This window comes from Schistosoma mansoni, chromosome 5, assembly GCF_000237925.1.
Source record: "Schistosoma mansoni strain Puerto Rico chromosome 5, complete genome".
Classification (NCBI taxonomy): domain Eukaryota; kingdom Metazoa; phylum Platyhelminthes; class Trematoda; order Strigeidida; family Schistosomatidae; genus Schistosoma; species Schistosoma mansoni.
The window spans coordinates 776,421-784,815 of NC_031499.1; positions in this window are offsets into that span (position 1 = coordinate 776,421).

The window sequence follows — 8,395 nt, forward strand, 5'->3', positions numbered from 1 at the left end:
GACAAAAATGGTCAATTCTTTTAATGTATAGTGTTTTTTGTAAATTTCAAAGCAACGAAAATAAACATGGTTCATCATATCACATAAATTCCGTTTGCTGTTAACATTAAAATGGCTTAGTAATTATTTAAATTAAAAGTAAAACAGTATATTATAGATAGTTGATCATAGTGGAGTTCAGAAGGGGGTATTACATTGTAATTTGTATCCATCCTTTGGATGTACCTAGATCCCCTTGTTGATGTCCACTATAACACTCAAACACAGTATACATTACGTCTTGGATTTCATTCTTAATCATTGTCTAAAATATAATCGACTTTTACAGACAGGTGATGTTGAGACATCAACCTAAGGATCCTATATGATAGGAGAGACTTATTAACTCTAGTTATGAATCTCAACAACCGTAATGTACAAGCCATACAATTAGTGATTAAAATCTAATGTCTTCTATGAGTATTTACAAGTCATACTTTTTAGGTTTGCTAAATTTAGGTCGAGTTTAAGGGTTAGCGATATTATTCCAAACTACTTATGTCTTTTGATTATTGATTTGTAAATCATTGCAATAGAAATTCTACATAATCTAACCTCCGCACTTTGCCTATATGATGCACAAGTTATCACTTAGTGATTGCATGAGAAATGTGTGGAGATTTTATATTTCTACTTTACAAATAACACACTTTTGAAGTATATATGTCGTGACAGATGCAAACACTCACCATTTTTAACATATAACATTGTCAAATTCATTAATACATGCCTCATTTTGGCCTTTGTAAAAGATCACAATCAATATGGACTTATAACTGTAGAGCCTGATGATGAAGTTATTGAAAACACTTGTTTGCTCAAATACTGTTCATTTTTGAATATTCTATGAGGATTTTTAGAAGTAAGATAATAAGAATATAACTCTTCTTCCTTACATTTATTATTTTTGTATTGATCATGAACTAGTTGCACTAAAAACATTCTAGTCTAGAACAGATAGATACTTTATAAAACACACCTATTTTTCATGTTAGCTCCTAAACGTTGGGAAGGGAACAAAGTTATGATTCAGTGGTAAAGCATAATCCTCAGTCAAGTCAGTTAATTTATTGATCTTGCAAATGTGTGCCCTAATCAGATTATTGACTCACTGTTACTTCCATTCATTCAAATCTACTCACTAATCAAACATTTAAAATGAAACTTAATTTATTATTACTATTATTGTAGATGTCATTTAATTAATGGTTGATAAATCAATCAGTCCTCTTTAGTTTTTTCCTTCTTTGGGGTAGAATAGCTATCTTGTGTAGTTAAGTAACAATTGGCATTTTATCCAAACCCATAGTAAACAGCGTACTGGTAGGAAAAGTTAGTATTTTATTCAAATCACAACACTTACATATTCTAATGGTTAAGATCATTAGTCAATTGAAGCTAGACTACCATAGAAAACATGGAAGTACTGGACGGTCGTTTTGTCCTATTGTGGAATTCCTCAGTAGTGCGCATCCACGATCCCGCCTCGCGAGATTCGAATCCAGGACCTATCAGTCTCGTGCGCGGGCCGTGAACCTCTAGACCACTTACATATTCGTCTTGTTTCAAATAATCACATCTAAAATACTGAATATAGTGTCATAAAAAGTAGTACAATAAGATCTAAAGTAAATCAAAAACCTTTTTAAATATTTAATGACTAAATACTTATTTTTATCAGTTGAATCACATTAATTCAGTGATTCAGAATTGTTTTTATCTGTGTCGTTCAGTACTTATACTTTAAAAACGAGGATCCATTACAATTCCTATGATGGGAAGTAAAAAAAACACCATGACTGATACATGTGAAGATTTATTCAACCCAAAATACGAGGATCCTAGTTAAAAATACATTTTTTATATATAATGATTATACACCCATTATGATTATCAATTAGGAAAATGTCACATATACGAAAGATGTCCAGAATTATAACCAATCACATACTGTATGTCATTACTGAGTATTGAATAAAAAAAATAGAATGAAATCATACAGAATTAAGTCAATATTATACACACACACACACACTGAAAAATAAAAAAAATATATTACAGTGAATATTTACTATATTGAATTAAACAATGAAAGCAATACTAAACAAAAATCACAATGAATTTAAACATGATTTTGTCTTTTATTTGTTATATCAAAAATACTATACAATTTAATAATAACAAATGTAAGATAAAATTTAGTCGAGAAAGAGGCTTGTTTAAGTAAGATAAATCTGAATTTATAATTAAATTATCATAAGGTTAAATGTCTAATGATTATAATCATACTAATCGATATGTACTTACAGACAGACTGTGAAGCTGAGTGACACGGGATCGAATCCGCCAGGGAGCATCAGTTCCCTCAAGATTATAGGTACACCTTGCTGACGAGTGCCAAGTAGCACAAAACCCGGGTCCAGGGTTTCCTGTTGACCACCTCCAGCTACCATTTTACTTACGGACAGTATTTAATTGATTTTATAAGCTATTAGTTATAAAGTTATCTGTTAAATTCTGAGGATTATTTATAAAGAAAACGCATTGACAAAATGTTTCTTTCAGGTGTTTCAGTGTAAGCAGACAGAACTGAAGTATGATACAGGCCTGGGATAATAGTCGACCTTTATTGATTAAGGTAAATCATATGTGTGACCTCTTGCTCTCACCAATCACTGATTCACTGTGTGGATAATTACTGATAAACTAAATTTGAGAAAATTGTCGGAGTAAAATATTCTAGGAACGTATAAAATGAGAGGTAGCTGAACAGCTTGATGTTTGGATACTTATAGTAAGTATTTTGAAGGGGGATAAAAATGATATATCCTGAAGCTTGTTAAATAAAGGAGAGTAAGGAGTGTAATTTATGCTTCATTTTTAATTACAGTTGCTATGATCCATAGTCTCACTTAATCGCCAATGGACTAATTTAACGATAAACAAAATGGAAAAACTTATCAGAAAGCTACATTTGCCGAGTGAATAGTACTTAGAGCTAGAATGTAATGATAATAGTCGAGATGCAACGTAATATGAATGTAAGAACAATAGTTTTGGTTTGTAAATAATCTTATTGCTTATAATAACTGACGCTTGCAGTTAGCTTATCACTTTTTTGGCGAAACATGTAACCTAACAAGTCTTATCTAGATTACTTAGTTTTTTAATTGGTATGACGAGGTGATTTTCCTTGTTCAGTTCTTCAAGGAATTCAGTGTAAAGTCTCATACTTTGTATTCTATTGACTTTACAAATCGTCACTTTCGCTGACATGAGAACCATTATTTATTCTACTATTTTGATTAGCTTTATTCACTCTCATTTACTTATAGATTGTTGTGATTCACGTTCTGACGAATTACATTTTTGTTAATTCTGACTGTTAAGACTGTGATTATTCTTAGAGAAAACTAGAGCGTAAGTGTTTCACGTAATTGTGTACTGTTTTCTGGATCAAATTAAGACCGGTAATTTTATTATTTTTCATTTGTTTGAAGGATTGTACTTTCCATCCCAACTATATTTTAGAAGATACGACTAATGTTGTACTGTGGCACAATTTGAATTTGATAAATTTTTAGTATTCTTCTTGATCCATATAATCGTGTAATGTTTCTGGGGAAATCTTGTATTTAGATTTCAGGAGATTAATAATCTTAATAAACTTCAATTTTTGAAATAATATGAACATAACAACTATATTGTTTGAATTCAGTTTCCAGTCAGAAAATGTGAAAGATTTAAATGATAACACACCGGATTTCTGACAATCTTTTGTGAAAATACGTTTGAGCCAATAGTTTAACATTTAAAATTGGTAATTATGTATTTTCTCGCTGTAGTCAGGTTATGGAAACTGACAGTAATCTGAAAACTAAACTTCCTTTTAAACTGAGTGGATTATGAAAATATGTTAAATTTAATTCCAGTTTACACCATGAGCCGTCATGTGTGAGAAATCAATTAAAACTAGTGGACACTAGATGGCTGTTACATTCTATATTAAGACACATTAACAGTGAGTACCAGTAACGCCGCACGTGATTGAGCTCGGACCTTTCGAATTTTCCTCTGCGTATAATATCCTTAGTATGCTGAGTTAAAATCCTATGATTCATAATTATCATTTCAATCATTCACATTTGTATTTGGTTAAATTATATACTTGAAAGATAATATGCATTATTCAAATGTGCCAGTTTAGAATTCATTTCAAGCAGTAAGTAAGTAAGTAATTTTCCTCCCATTAAGACCTAGATGAGAAAAGCTACATTAACTCTGGAATGAAGAGATATCCAACTGACGCGTTTCAGGCAGGATGAAACGCGTGTCCTGGATTCCACTGCTAGCTACGCTCCATTTATTCTATTCGATTGGCTTTGAAATTTTTTTATTTCATTCATTCATCAACAATTGAATAATCAAAATATATATGTCAGTTTGTACTTGAAGTTTATAAATAATAACCTGAACTAAATTACGTAGGTGTATTCACCTGTCAGATGGAAAAGTACTACACTGAGTTTCATGATACTAGGCCATACTTATAAATGATACCTATCTTAAAGGATACACCGCCAATCAGGAACTCCCAACAAACTCTTTCCTAGGCGCTCCTCTTCAGTTGTTTCGAGGTGTTATTCATGACCTTGACCTCTGTCTCTAATCTACAGACCCATGTGTCGTTGGTCAGCCTCTCTTCGGACTACCTTGAATACTCCTATTTAAGGCTTATGTAGTGGGATAATTTTACAGTTATTTACTAAAATATGAAAATCATACATCAAATACATCACTTGAAAGTCTAATTTGATTTGCCTCTTAAAAGCTTCACTGTTCCTTTATTCTTCTTTTTATCTTGATTGCTTTCAGTTTCCCTCTTCTTTCTCTTCGTTTCAATCTCTTCAACCTTCTGCACTCCGACATTCCACTCCCGACTGGTGCTACATACTACTTATAACTACAAAAATAAGTAGTATACACCACAGTTTGACATTTTCAGCAAAGTGTACACTATCTACCACCAATATTTTAAATAATTTCATCTTCAGCTGGAAATCGGTTTGTTCTGTCACATTACGTTGTTGCTCATGGTGTCTGGCCAAGGGATATGAAATATCTTGTCATTGCAGTTGTTTCAATACATCAATATTACTCTGGTGATGGTGGTGTAGTTCTCCACGTTACTGCTCTATTCGATAGAATTTTTAACGATTGTGTTGGAAATCCTATTTTTGGTGTTGGATTGTATATAGTTTGAGTTCCAAACATTCTTTAATTGTAGGAATCATGTCCTTGCTTTACCGATTCCCACCTTTCATCTGCATCAAATCCTCTTCACTTATCAATGTTGCTATCCAGTTAAGTGAAGGCTTCCACCACTTTCACAGCTTATCCGCCAATTGTGAATTGATTGGTGCTGGTTATTCTGTATTTCAGAATCTTGAGGTCTACTGCTGGGGAAACGGATGCTAAACTAGCGGTCATTATTTGTATTTGTTGCTGTGTATTTCATAGAAACGATGGGTAATTTACAAAGTCCAAACCATTCAGATTTGTCCAAATTGTGTCTACGAGTCCTCTTCTATTTTTCATTTCAGTCCCCTGTAGGGGTTGGAGTTCCATATTACAGTGACGATCTCAGGTACGGCATAGTGTCGAAGAAGGTTCCACAAGATTCTCCTATCCACACTGTCAAATGCCTTCCGATAGTTAAGAAGGTTGATGTATGGCAACCAGTTCAATTCACTTGATTGTTCAACAATAATCAATAGTGTCGCGATTTGATCCGTAAACGATCGATCCTTACGGAATTCGACCTGTTGTTCTCGAAGTCGGGCGTCCACTGAATTTTTCATCCGGTTCAACAACACTGTTGAAAACGTTTCCTGATACTGATAGTAGTGTGGTGCCTCTGTAGTCCTCACACTTACTGAGTCTCCTTTCTTTGGTACCTTGATGAGGTATCCTACTTTCCAGTTTGTCGGCACTTGTTTATCCTTCTGAATCTTCTTAAATAAAATGTGAAACACGTTTGCGGTTATTTTTATGCCTGACGTCAGTGCTTCAGCTGGTAAGGTGTTTGATCCTGCTTGTTTCCCACTGCTGGTTTGTCTAGTCACAACCAGGTGGTGATCTGAAGCTATATCAGCTCCTTTCCTGGTTCTCACATCTTCCATTGTCCTTCTGAATTTTTTATTCATACAAATATGATCAATATGATTCACAGTAGTGTGATTCGGTGAAACCTATGTAGCTTTGTGAGGCAATGTTGTGCCACCTACAACCAATTTGTTGAATGCACGTAGGTTTGTAAATCTCTCCTCATCCTCGTTTTTCTCTCCCAGTCAGACCATGTCGTCTCATGATATCTTCATATCCGGTGTTGTCCATTCCCACTTTGGCGTTTAGATTCCCCATAAGGATGACGAGGTCCTTTCTTGGGCACTTCGCTATGATCGATTGCAGCCTTTCACAGAACTTATCTTTATTGTTGTGGTTGATATCATTGGTGGTTGCATAACACTGGATAACATTCATTATGATTTCATCTCTCTTTGTTTTGATAGATGCTTTGATGATCCTGGATCTGTGAGATTTTCATCCTATAAATGCATTTCGTGCTTCTTTGGACAGCATCAGAGAAACTCCTTGAGTCTGTGGAGCACATTCCTCTTCGTGACCGGAATACAGCAGCACCTCTCCCGTACCTAACCTTTGCTGTCCAGCTTTAGTCCAATGTGTTTCACTTATTCTGAGCACCACCAAGTTGTATCTCCTCATTTCCGCAGCTATTTAACCTGTTCTTCCGGTCACCACATTGTCCGAACATTCCATGTACTTATATTAATCGTTGCTCTGACCTGGAAAAGGCGATTGACCTCGATACTTCTGTAAAGTCTCTGCTATCACCATGAAGACTCTTCAACTCTCAGGTCAGAGTTTAAATGAGTTAAATTGCTTATTCTGGATACCAGTGTTTTAGTAAAGTTGCTTTCTACGAGATTGGGTTGCAGACCCCATTGGGATCGTCTAGTAAGCTATGTCTGTGTTAGGAATAGAGTACTATCTAAAGATGGGAAATCGATCAAACAGATAGTAAATCTTCATCATTTGAGGTGGTTGGGACATGTGTTACACATGTCCAATCGCTGCCTACATCGAAGCGTCATGTTTTCTGGTGTAGGAGTAGGTTGGAAGAAAGGCAAGAGCGTCCAAACCAAATCATGTCGCACGTCCATGAAGTCACTGACAATTGGACTTAGCCGTGCTTATAGGAATAGACTATCTGGATGTGGTCTGCGTGGTTTTTGAAGTCAGTGGTTAGAGATTTCGAATGACCTGGTTCAAAGTCGTTTGCAATGACGCAGGTGGATTCATTCTTTGTCTTCCTCAGAATTCGGAGTTTCTAAATTCCTCATGACCGTTTCTGTGTTTTTATTTCACTAATTTATATTTTATTCTCGAATCGTATCTTAGATGCCTAATCTTCCCTATTACCACTGATACTGTTACTACCTCTACTATTCTAGGATTCAGTCTGAAAACTTTATCTCTCTGTGCTAATGGAGTATGGTAACTTGAACCGATGTACATACGTACTGGTTCTACATTGTGACTGAATGACTGGTAGCTGATCTACTTAATGATTTTTTTAAATAAAATGTAGTTTACGAGACTAGTACATGAACATTATACGCTGACTGGGTACAAAAAAATTACAGTGGTAATTCAATACAAAGTATGCTCAGGTAAACAACATAGGGCTAGGCTTGCTAAATGCTTAAAGTTTAGACAGCTGAATTGTAGTCTGAATAAACTGTAACTGTATTTCAATGACTGTGCAATACATCGAATATACAAAGATCAAAAAATGTTCCGTAAACAAGCAAAGCATTAAATTTAGAGAAACTGAAGGAGCAGTACAATTGACAATTATGACCAAATAGCTGACAGCCAATCGTACCAAATAATAAACTAAGGCTCAGAATTTTATTGTTACCACTATTACAGATGATGGAGACAAGGATATTACAAAACCTAAGTAAGCATCAATTTTTTACATCTGGAAAGTTAGAAAAAGAATTTACTCAATCATAAGATTGACATTATGGTTAAAGGATAAATTAACGAACAGTGGTTCACGAAGTACTTAAGCATACATTAAAAAAGGTGTAACAAGAATTGTGTGTGGAAAAGAAACCGAAGTACGTTGAAAAGTAACAAAAATAACACAAATACATAAATAAACTTACTAAATCTTCACTTCCAGTAGCATTGAAACCATTCTGTTAAAATAGAATTGCAAAATAAATTAAAGACTTCATATCACAAGATAAGTATTCCTTCATGC